Genomic DNA, 12,807 nt, shown 5'->3' with positions numbered 1-12,807 from the left:
GCAGTCATTTCGCGCATTCCGCTCAGTCATTTCGCGCAAACTTACACGAATTTGGCTTTAGGACATGCACATCTACTGAGTGCACGCCGCTGCTTCTGCTGCTTGTTACCACATGTAACTTGTTTTTTGACACGGAACGTTCAAAGTGTGTTAAGAGTTAAGAGCGTGTCAAGTGAGAATACTGGATTTGAGCGGCGATTGCCGGTGTCGCCGACTCGGCCGCATGGACGCCGAGCCAGATGAAGCACTTAGCTTCGGCTGGTGCTGTGTGCGCGAAGCTGCAACATCATCTGGAAATGGTATCGTATTGCGCAGCAACATAGACAGCGAAGCAAGTGCGTCAGAGTGGGTAGCACGTTACAGCGCGGCCACAAACACGGCGTGGACCGTGTACAGCGTCAGGAAAGAGGAGAAATGCAAAAGGTAAAGTTACACTTCTCTGTCATGTCCCTTTGCGGAATTTAGATCGCTGAGATCTTTGGTGCTAGAGATTTTGTAGGGCAGTTACATGGAATATTAGTAGTTCGAACGTTTTTCTAGCCCCGGTAAATATTGTTTCATAGTCCGTTTAGAGATTACAGCTTCTAAATATGATCTTGGCTGGACAGTCATATGCAATAAGGCCGACCACGTTTTGCCCAGAAACCTGATAATTTAGATTAATTACATATGTATACCAATATCTGGCTTACTTCCGGACAGCTAAATTGAAGTAGCCTTGCATTGAAGCCAGCCCACATTCTATGCTCTCGCATAGTTAACATATCCTGCCAGCACAATGCCTTTGTGTTGAACCCTTCGTGTTCTTCGCTTGTGGTATTATGAAGCAACTGCACTAACCATACAAAAAGCCTGCTGTTGCATATTAATGTGACTTAGTGATGAATATAAAGTTCAGAATAATTAGTAACATGTGTTGGACATAAATGTAAGAAAGCTGTACTTTTATTATGTTTGCAGTGTACTGCACCCTAAATTTGTTCTTTTGCTTCCCTATGGCAGGATGGCATGTCACAAAGTGTGGCACTGTCACCTCAGTGAGAGAGGCAAACTCTCAAGCCGACGCAACACAAAGTGCGAGGCCATGATTGATATAAAAGTGAAGCTTGTAAACAAGCGCACAGCGAAGAATGACATCTTCCTTCGCCGAGACCCTCCTCTGTGTGCTGTCATGAAGTTAAGTCTACAGCACAACCATGCAGTTGAGAGTGCAGATGCCCTCCGCCTTCTGCGCTGCAGCAACGAGACTAAGGAGAAGTTTCGGGAATACTTTGCCCAGGGCTTCTCACCCTCAGAAGCCAGGCGTCTACATGAGAGCAGCCTTGCAATAATGGAAGATGCTGCAAGCACATTGCAGCTTGCTAGCGGATCTGTGAATCCCACAAAAAGGACTGTTTATCACCTCTTCGAGGCATGGCAGCGGGAGCACCATGGCACCATTGTTGATCCCTTGACAAAGCTGCAAGAAAAACTGCCGGAGTACTTATCCAAAGGCGAGTTTGCAAATTAATTAATGCCATTGTAATCAACTTACCTTTCATCATGGCACAGAGCCACAGAGGTTGAAGCATATGTAACAATAGTGCACAGACTGAAGTGAAATGTAATGGAAAACAATAGTATGTATGCTTATGAAGCACAATATATGTGCAAAATATATGTTACCTATACTAATAGAACCGAAAAAGAAGAAACTGCAGGAGCATTTGTATCTATTCAGTGAGCTCCCTCATCTGTGGCCAACATGGAAGACCTGGCTGAGACCTATTAAAGCAGAGTTTCACACGTGAGCAATTGTGACCCTAGTGTTAAAAAAAATGTGCAGGCTAACGGATATCATTAAAGCAGATAATTTCGTCGGCCACTGGATATATGCATGAAGGTAGCCGTTATATCAGTGAAGTAGTGGGAAGTATGCTTATAAGCAGTAAAAATAGACTCCATCATCTCTGGCTAAGCTATTTCATTCAGCCTCAACAATTCACATTCATTAAATCAATGTCGGTCATAAAATGCAATGAGCTACGGCTTCCGAAAAGGTGCAGTGCATGGTTACAGTAGAGAACAGCAGCATAAGTGACGATTTAAAGAGTACGCAGCCACAACCTTGAGATGTTCTAAATTCTGCAGCACTAAAGAAATGTATATGCAAGTAGAAGTGCCAAACAAACACAAGTGCTTAAACTGACCTTGGAGTTTTATATAAAAAAAATTAATATTCCTAAATAAAAGAAAGGCTAAGCTACAGGATTTGGACTCTATAAATTCCCCACTGGCAGTATCTGAGTAACAAAACATTCTTTAGCAAGCCAATTTAACTTTGATACATTTGATTTGCTGAAGGAAGAAAAGGAATATAGTGGTTTTTGTGTTGAGATACATGGCCATCATTTAAAGTAGCAAGGGATACCCTGTAAGTGAACCTAGGAGTGACCATAAGAGGGAAAATTTGGGACAAGCGTCATTTGGTTTTAGCTCTTAGTAAAAATCTGTTAAATGGCTCTTTCTAGGAATGCTGAGGTCTGAATGGTACCAAAAAATGTGCTGGTTGGTGAAAATTTGCATATAAAACTTTCCCCGCCACTCTGTTCTAACTCATGATGTCTGTGAAAGAAAGTACTCTTGACCACCATTCTAAGATGGATAGGAATGCACCCTAGATTATGGAATCTGTGCCAAAACATTCCTATCCATGGGATGCAGCCTATTAGCGAAATCATTATTTTGGCAAATCAGCAATATTCAGTTTTTGGCCGTTCCAGCTTGTGAAATTCTGATTTTTATTGAGCACAGTCTATTTATCATGATGAAGTAATCTGCCTGCAAAGGTCAATTTCATGTTGTCTTCAAGTGCTTATTTCATCAGTGATGCAATAACTGCCTTGAGCTTTGTAGGCCACAGCTGTCTTGTTGTAAGTCGAGGAATAAAATGAATGAATATAAATGAACGCTATTTGCGAAAGCAGGCTCAAAATTTAGTATGTTGTGCCAATATTTGAATATTCTGTGCAGGCATCGACGTGAAGATATGCATAGATGAAGCCACTGGCTGCTGGGCAGTTCTTGTTGTAACTTCGATTATGAGGCGTGCACAGCTTCTACAGTCTGCCTCGGAGATGATCTTCATCGATTCCACGGCATCCTGCGACACGGCAAGAAGCACCGTGACTGTGGTGCTGACTGCCACAGCTGCAGGGGCTGTGCCCATTGCTGTCGTGGTTCACAATGCACAAACCACAGATGGATATGTAGCTGCTTTTGGTCTCCTCAAGAGCAGTTACCCCTTTTGTTTTGGTGGGCTCAAGGTGAGCATACAACTTATTCACAGAAAATGTGGTTTGGTTAATTACAACTTAAAAAATACTTGCACTGCAAATCATGTACGTTAATTTAAAAGCATGAAAAATTAAATTAGCAGTTTAAAGGCCAGACCACAAATGATTCAATGCTGGAAAAAGCCAGTTGTTCAACAATTTTTCTTGCATTAGCCAAGATACGCAACAGCTCGGCACAAAGTGCTCAACTAATGTTTCAGTACTGGCCGCTGTCTCCACTTTTGAATAGTGTTGATAACCAAATTGGCATCAAGACAGTACTGGCAATTTGAGATGACCCTATGCAAGTTCTGGTCTTAAATTACATATCAACTTGTCCTTTTCACTGCTACTCTTTTTGTTAGTGATCTCCTCCTCTACAGCAATCCTTTTAACTCTTTTTGTCACAATGTCTGCAAGAGAGAGTGGTATATACCAGTGGTCTCAAACTCATATTAATATGAAGGCTGCACTAAAAAAATGCCATCCCCACTGAGCCAAGAGCTGAAAAATGACAAACACAAATAACAGAAACAATAAAAATAATAACATAAACAAATAGCAACCAAAACGTTGTTCTCAGACTGCTGCTGAGCTAGTTGGTTTGTTACAGATGGAAAGAACTGCAAAAATGAGTAATGAATGCGAAGAGACAAAGACACACATAAGCACGGATTTGCGTGTCTTTTGCCTCTTTGCCACCTGTGTCTCATTTGCACAGTTCTTCCTTTGTGCCAGCTGACGGACCAGCATGTGTCCCCTGCAAACAAGGCTCTCAACTTATTCACTTGGCAAATAGATCATTTTAGTATGGTTTCCCATTTGCCGCCCAAATGAAAGGTGTGCATATTTGCAAAAGTACCATTTATGTGCTAACATTGCCTCTACATTATATGCCATTTATGTAACTGTTTTCTGTCTATTAAGAACCCACAGGCATTCATGACGGACAACAGTGCCGCGGAAAAAGCTGCACTTCTGGAAACTTGGCCACAAGCGAGGCAGTTGCTCTGCCATTTTCATGTGGCACAGGCCGAGTGGCGCTGGCTGAGTTTGGCCAAGCATGGAGTAACTGCAGTCCAAAGAAGGCAACTGATGTCAGCATTCCAAAAGGTATCGAAGCCACTTATATTGCGTATAATATTCATACTACTATTCCATACAGTCAAGCCTATTTCTAATGAACCTGATGGTCACATTGTGTTCATTGTATCAGAGCTGCACAGTAAATGGACCTCTAATGTTAAACAACAAGAATATAGTTACAGAAAACGGCCTCTTATTTTTTAAAAGTGGGTTATGCACACACATTTTAATATGCACTTGTCGGTGCATTTTCTAAGCCCTGAAGCATGGTCCTTGCTATGACTCCCACTGCCAATTTCCCCTTGAATTCACTTTACTGAGCTTTGATTTATTGAGTTCTACAAGCCAAAGCTATTTGAGCTATGAGAGGCATTGTAGTAGAGGGCTGTGGACAATTTTGACTACCTGGATTTTCTAACGTGTGCTGCCATCGCACAGTGCTGGAGCATCTTACGATTCGCCTCCACTGAAATGCAGTCACTACAGGTGGGTTTGAACACTGGTCCCTCTGGCTCAGTAGCCAAGCACCCTAAACACTGAGCCACTTCTACAGGGAAGGGATGAGCTGTGTAATAAGGGTGTGAAATGCATTTAAAGTCATTTTGCCACATACATTTAGTGTCATAGACTAACTCTGAGACAAATGTAGGTTTGCATATTGTCACGTGGTGGTGACAATGCTGTGCGCACAAAAGAACAAACAGGCATAGTAGCACTGAAAGCAACTCTTTATTGGGTTGAGCTTCGCTCGTAAAAGAACTACAACTTCGTGGAGTCGATAGCAGCAAACATGCTCGCTGGTGCTCAAAAAGACAATGCCCACTGTGTTTGGCAGCTCCCAATTTAAATTCGACGAAGAAGCATCTAGATAACCTAGCCAAAGGTGATGATGACAACCTGGAACATATGGAAACAGATGCATGTGGCGGTAAGCATTCTAGACATTTTGACGAATCTTGCGCGGCAAAGAAAATGGTGAAGTCCACTCTTTGCAAAACTGAGTGTGAACAAACAAAGACCACAAGATTATTCAGCATAGTACAAACGAAGTGAACAAAGCGATAAGGTCACATGCTGGTGGCTGTTGAAACCAATAAATAAAGGTAACAATGGTTCGCAGCAATATGCACAGAAAGGTGCCAATGAGATCTACGCATAAATTAATTCTTGAAGTACAATTAAAGAAAGCTTCCTATTTTCCCAAAAATATCTTCGTCACTAACAGTTGGAAGGACTGCTCTACCTGGAGAATTACAGAGGGCAAGACACTTCTCTAGGAGGACCGAACTACTTTCTGCGGGCCACCCCGGTCTACGTGCGTGAAATCTAGTAATAACACCTCGTTTGAGACCAACTATGTGTGAGAATGAGTGGCCAAACTGATAGCATTGCCCAGCTTTTTAGGGCACGTCACCCTCGCGGGTTCGTCACCTGTTTTCGTTGTCGGAGCACTGTCCGCAAACGGCTGGCTTTATTATTTTTTGTTGTGTACTTATTGAAGCTCTGGCACCCAGCTTTCACTGCAACATGGATACATCTATGTATTGCATCATCATCATCTCTGGCACAAGTGGTAGGTTAGTGTGCAGGTCTTGACAGTTTGCTATCTTCAGAGAATCCTGGGAAACATTTTGTTTTCATGGCGCCACAGAGTATGAATAATTCATATTAACTTCACAAGCAACGGTTTTACCTTGGTTAGAGATGTTGGTTTATATTGATTCAAAAAAAAAATGAAATGCTGGTTTCTTAGATAACCCTAGTTTATTTCGCAAAAGTAGTTTTTTATTTTGGAGTGGATGTTTAGGATAGGCTAGTAGCGATAAGAGGTTCCATCAGACTGCTTGAGGCCCTGAATCCTGTACGGGAGTGACCCGTACCAAGAGTCAACGCGTGTGGGGTGATTGCAAAAGACAGCTTATTACCAAACCCTGTGCACCAATTTACCACTTGTACCAGCAATGATGCAGTGCAGTGGTGTAACCATTTTGCATGAAGATGCTGCACATTAAATCTTCTGGAGTACACAAAAAGAGAGAAAAAAAAAAACAAGCAAGCAGCATGTACCCAGTTGCTAAGGTTTGGCTTTGCAGTGGCCAGTGCTTAGACAATAAAGGCAGGCAGTGAGCAAGTCCTGAAAGGACAGGCGATGCTATCACTTTGGCCGCACGTCCTCACACACAGTCCATCTCAAACCAGGCATGATCGCCAGACGTTGCGCACATAGCACTGAACAGCCCGAAGCGCACAGTTTAGTCGTTCTAGAGAAGCGTTTTGCCATCTGTACATTTTAATGACCTTTGGTATTGATGACAACAAATATGTAGTGGTGGTGAAAAACTGCATTTCAAAGAAACACTCCAATGGTAGCAACTGCTATCAGTACTTGACGTGACAGTGTCAGTATGAGCATTATGCAATAACATGTGCAAACGTCTGAAACACATTTCTTTTATTAGTGCAAAAGCACTAATTTGCAGGTAAAAACCCTAGCAAAATCATTGAATGCTTGTATGTCCGCTTGTAGTGCTTTCACACTAAAAGAAGAAACTGCTGGAGTGGAGTAGATTTGGTTTGGTTTGTGGGGTTTAACATCCCAATGCGAGTCGGGCTATGAGAGATGCGTAGTGGGAGCCTCTGGAAATTTAGACCACCTCGGGTTTTTTCAGGTTCATTTTTGGTTCAGTAGCCGAGAGTGTGAACCACTAAGCCAGCATTAGGCAGGGGTACACATCTTGCATTTCTTTTGCCTAGCTATGCAGGAAACTGCAGCCTGAAAGCAGTGCTTGAACTGAACTCTTGACCATGCTCTGAAATGTCTGACATGTCATGCCATATTACTGCTGTTTTTGTTGAAACTATCACCAAGTACAACTGGTGTTGGGGAAACATATAATTTTGCACACTAGTGCAGTTGCAATGGCATTGCATACAAGTATGAATTAAAGTATAAGCGCATTTCAAGGTATCTAGTCTCAAATCTGAAAGAACAGTCAATTTTCAGATATATGTAAGTGCATTTTCCTCTTCCTTCAACCATGCAGATCATGTATGCCAACACACCAGACGAGCTGGAGAAGGCTAAGGAGGACCTCTGCTGCCTCGATCACAAAGACTATGTAGCCCGTGTCCAAACATTTTTGGAGAAAGAAGATGAATGGGTACTGTTCCACAGGCTCACACTAACAACGAGAGGGCATAACACCAATAATTATTCGGAAGCCTCCATTAGAATACTGAAGGACATTATCCTTCAGAGGACAAAGGCATTCAACGCAGTTGCCCTCGTCGAATTTGTTGCAGCGATATGGGAAAAATATTTCCAAAATCGGATCCTGCAGCATGCCAACCACTGAATGGCTCATCATAAGATCTTCTACAACAACCTTTTGAAGAAGCTGCCTGACGAAGCAAAACATTTTGTAACCTGTGAAGAGCCGAATATTTATCAGGTGCCCAGTGGGAAGACAAAAGATGAAAAGGTGTACCAGGTGCTTTTTGATGTTGGAATTTGCACTTGCCGATCTGGCCAGCAAGGTGCATTCTGTAAGCACCAAGCACTCGTGCACCAAATGTTTGGCGGAACTTTCCCAAATGCTCCACTCCTGAGTAAGCAGGCCCGCTATGAACTGGGGAGACTTGCATTAGGTAATGCATGCCCTGAAATTGATTTTTTCGAAGGGCTTCATGAGCAGCAGTCGGAGCCTTGCAGTGTTGCTAGTGTTGCATACTATAATGAAGAAACTCCTCATTATGAAGATTTTGAGTCTTCAGCTGCTGCGCCTTTGGACGAACCTGCTGACGGAACGCTACAACAGCCTTCAGGCAGCCAAAAGAGTCAACCAGAAATCAAGGTTTGCGCTTCATTTCCATTTCCTTAAAAGCAGCGAACTGCCTCAGCCATGATGTAGTTGATTTCACAGAACTGTTGCCGATGTGCTGTAACTGACTTTTTTTAGTGTGTAAAAAATTATCACTTTGAACAGTTTAGAGTATAGCTACTGCAGTTTGTTAACCTAAAATGTAAATGTTTTCAAGTTGCACTTTGTTGGTGTATAGACAAAGAAACTGTGTGCTGTTTGCTTAAAATGAATGGTCCTGAGCTATAACAAGGCACTGTTCCATCCTTTTTGTACCATTTCAGGACATACAAAAGAATGCGTACGGAGAGATGCTGGCAACGTTTCAGGAGCTCGAAGCCCTCGCTCACAATGACCCAGCTTGCCAGACGTATGCGGCCAGCATTACAAAGCGTCTAAAGAAGGTTACTAACAGGCAGGGATTAGCTGAAGTCCTGATGACCATAAATGCATCAGTTTGCAGGGCTACGCGGTCAGGGAGCAAAATCGGCGTACAGCCAACCAGCATTGCCAGACGACGTCCTGGCCTCAACAGGGGCTCGAAGCGTGCGCCAGCGGGAAGGCCTTCCAAAGGATCAAGAGCAAAGCGCACAAAGAGGAGTCATTCACTATGCCGCAACATCAATAACGACGAATTGCCTCAAAATGAAGCCTGTTGGAGTGCTATATGATTAGCAGCAGCACGCACTCCACCCGAAACCAACTGTGACCTGGCGTAGAAAGTACAGGAGAACCTTCAAATGGTTCCAGTTTTGTCTCTGAGCCTAATGTTCAGGAGTTACTGAGACTATGAAGGGTGCCACAATGGAAGGCTCCAGAAATTTTCGACCAACTGGGGTTTTTTACTGTGCACTGACATCACACAGCTCAACCTGCATCCTGAACATTATGAAAAAGAGTGCCGTAACCAGTCAGCAAATGCGGCAGGGCAGTGAATCATGAAGAGCCTCTAGTGTGGAAGTGTTGCTGTGAGGTGATAGCGCGTGGAAGCATACACAGAATAGGTGCTGACACCTACTACATGCAGAGTTGTCATCATGAGTGAGTATCCAAAGGCTTGGTAAGGAAGTGGTTAGGCCAGAATAAGCACTGCTGCCTTTTGCAGCAAGATCGTTATGCTGTAAGACACCACTCGACCTGTCAATGTTTGGACGAGCTGCAGTCATGCTGCCTTATGCAAGATCCCAGTGATGGCAACGTCCTCACAGATGGGAACTTGCGTTCCCTTATATGTACTATGATATGAGAGGAGCTCTATGACCACCCCACCCCAGCCCCTAGATCTCAGATTCTCTCACCAGCTACTGCGGATTTGCGCAGCATCGTCAAAGATGAACTGGCCACTTTCAACTGCGTTGCGGCACCTGCTACGCCTCCCATCGCCTCTCAGTCGCCAACCTATGCTGAGGTTGCTTCACACCCACCCGCCCTGACTCCTCCGACTTGTCCAGCACCAGTGTGCAGTCACGTCGCTGCCATGGCACCATATCCTCCTGTGCCTCGTCATGTTCCAGCCTAGCGTCTCCCCCACCCTGTGTGCTACTACTGTGGAATATGTGGCCACATTTCCCGTATTTGTCGCCGTCACCAGCAGGATGAGCAATGGGGTTATGCCCCCTTACAATGTGCCCTCGTGCGCGCCAGACTGACGATTGTACTGTGCCCTACTCAGACTTTCCTCAGCGTTCTCCCCGCATATGAACTCCCGCCGATGTTTCCCGGTCCTTGCGTCCTTCTCGACACCGATCCCCTTCGCCTTTTCGCCGCACGTCACCGCTTCGTCCTGCCTCACAACCCTTTGCACCTAGAGTGGAAAACAAGCCGAAGCAGTTTTTGGAGGGAAAGATGCTCCGAGTACGAATTCTGAAATTCCTCCCGGGTGACCGTTGAATATGCTAACAGTAATTACTGAAAGACTGCATCGAGGCCCTCAGCGACATGGGCGCCATTTATTCTGTCATACAGTTTACCCTCTGAACCTGTGCAAAGTTATTACTCCATGCATCAGTCCGCCACTTCGTGAAGCTAATAGCACTGTGATCAAACCCACCGGCCAATGCACAGCATGTTTCTTCATCGATAACCAGTGGCATCATATCAAATCTGTTGTGCTCCCCACGTGCGTTCATCTCCTGATCTTGGAGTGGGAGTTTTGTCATCAACGTCCGCCGTCATCTCTTGCTGCAAGTGCCTCATCCATCTTGCGGACCCGATATATTACCCCCGCCTGACTGTTCACCACCACGTGTTCGCAGCAGTTCATTTCGTTCTGTTCCCTGGGGACGTGAGCAGCTTATCATTGTGGCATTGGATTATGCTCTTGACGGCGAAGCCTTAGGTATGCCCGCTCCACAGTGAAACCTCCGACGGCCTAGCTTTTGCCTCGTGTCTCACCTGCTTCACACACGGTTGCGGCCCTGAATACAACTGGCCAGCCATTTTTACTGCCCAGAGCTGTTGGCTATGTTTAAAGGCGAGCCTGTGCCCCTCAACATACTTTCCTGTGCACCACCATCTGCTGCCAAACCACTCAGTCCGAATTTTTCTGCGCTCGCAGTCGCCATCAGCTCTGACCTCACATTCGAGCAGTCAACAGCTCCGCTCGACGTCCTCTTGCGGCACTGAGAGCCTTTTGATCTGTGCACGTCAGCTTTAGGGAAGACCTCCGTCACCTCTCATTGTATAGAGACGGACGGCTCTGCTATTGTTCAACGACAGCCATATCGTGTTTCGGCATCAAAACTAAAAGTCATTAAGAGCAAGTTGCCGACATGCTTTCTCGAAATGTCATCCGGCCATCAACGAGCTCTTGGTCTTCGCCTGCGGTTCTCGTTCATAAAAAAGATGGCTCAGTCTGTTTCTGCGTGGATTACCGGGCCCTTAACAAGATCACCCGCAAGGATGTTTAACCTTTGCCTCGCGTTGACGACGAATTAGACTGTCTCCAAGGCGCTGAATATTTCTCCAGTCTCAACCTTTGCTTGGGACACTGGCGAATTCCCATGCACGATTCAGACAAGGACAAGACTGCCTTCTCTACCCCCGAGGGTCTATACGAGTTTTAACGTGATGCCTTTGGACTGTGCAATGTGCCGGCCACCTTTCAGCGTATGATTGACACCGTGCTTCATGGAATGAAATGGAAGACCTGCCTGTGTTACCTCGACGACAACATCACCTTCTCATCGAACTTTAACCAGCAACTCCACCACTTGTAAGATACTACTTCAAGAGGTGTCTGTTTTTTCAGGACAACCTGGCAAACAGCTAGAGATGCTCCGAGCGGCAGCGAGCGATGATGGGTCTATACAGATGAAAGAAGTGCAAGTTGTGCACTGTGCTCACTTTCTGGCAGCATTTGCGGCTTCTACAGGCTTTGCTAAGTCCGTGCATTTGGTTCGCAGGTTAGTTGAACTAAATGTTTTGGTCTTGCTTGTTTGATATTGCCGCAGGTGCTGCCAGCTGCCTTTTGTTGTTTGCTGTCGCAATTGTTTGAAATGCCTACGAATGCAGAGCTCGCAAAGAGAGTTGAGGAACTGGAGTTGTTACTTAAAGGGAAACTAGATGACGTGGTGGCCGAGATCACCGAAAGCTTCTGAAGGTGACGACAATGCTTCTTTGCTCAGCAGTGTTCAATTTGCAAATGAATTGAAATCAATGAAAGTCAGGGAGGCCGAGCTCATGAATGCCAACAAGTTGCTGGTAGAGGAAAATGAAAAGCTCCACAAAAGGGTTGGTGAACTCGAACAGTATTCTAGGATCAACAATGTGGAAATAAAAGGTGTTCCAGTAACTAAAGGAGAAGATGTCAAGAAAGTGCTTGAAACCATCGGTGATGTCATTGCGTGTCCTATCAACGCCGCTGACTCTGACATTGTCTGACTTTGAAATGAAAAAACCATCATTGCTCGCTTTGTGTGTCGGGAAAAGAAAAATGAATTTGTGTGCCAGGCACGGAAAGCTCGGCCAGAAACAGACCAAATTGGCTTCCCTGTAGATTCAACTTCCCCGATCTTCGTAAATGAACGCTTTACCTTTGACAACAAGAAACTATTTGCTAGAACTAAGTTGCTGAAGAAAGAAAAGAAATGACAGCATCTCTGGACTGACAATTGTCACATACTTGTGCGTGAGACTAGCGTGAGCACGGTCTTCCGCATAAGCACAGAAACAGACCTTTAGGTCTTCCATTAGTTCATATACATTCATGGCTTCTGACGGTGCTTAAACTTTAGGCACCCCACTATCTCCTGATGAACTTCATCATATCTTTGCAAACAGTAGTCATTCTCTGATCCATTTCAATGCACGCAGCCTCAGGAAGAACCAGGAATCTATTGATAATTTTAGCATCTCACTTCAGCACTCGTTCTCTTTCATCTGCGTTTCGGAGACCTGGCTTTCCAGTTCTGATGGCAATCTATTTGGTTTTACATCTTATCTTCCAGAATACTGTCATCGCTCGTCTAGCAGATACGGAGGCGCTGCAATTTTTATTTCCCCTGAAATTTCTTACCAGCGTAAATCTTATCTCGCTCTGAATGTAC

At 44.7% G+C, this 12,807-nt stretch overlaps 1 pseudogene; it reads left to right on the top strand.

Annotated features, from left to right (window-relative positions):
* The first annotated feature begins 223 nt into the window (after positions 1-223).
* LOC146193839 (uncharacterized) lies at positions 224-9,909 on the top strand (annotated as a pseudogene).
* Positions 9,910-12,807: the final 2,898 nt, after the last annotated feature.

Source organism: Amblyomma maculatum, chromosome 4 (assembly GCF_055883805.1).
Source record: "Amblyomma maculatum isolate TAMU_Amacu chromosome 4, ASM5588380v1, whole genome shotgun sequence".
In the NCBI taxonomy this organism is placed as follows: Eukaryota; Metazoa; Arthropoda; class Arachnida; order Ixodida; family Ixodidae; genus Amblyomma; species Amblyomma maculatum.
The sequence above is the reverse complement of the archived record's forward strand: the minus strand, read 5'-3'. Positions and strand labels throughout refer to the sequence as shown.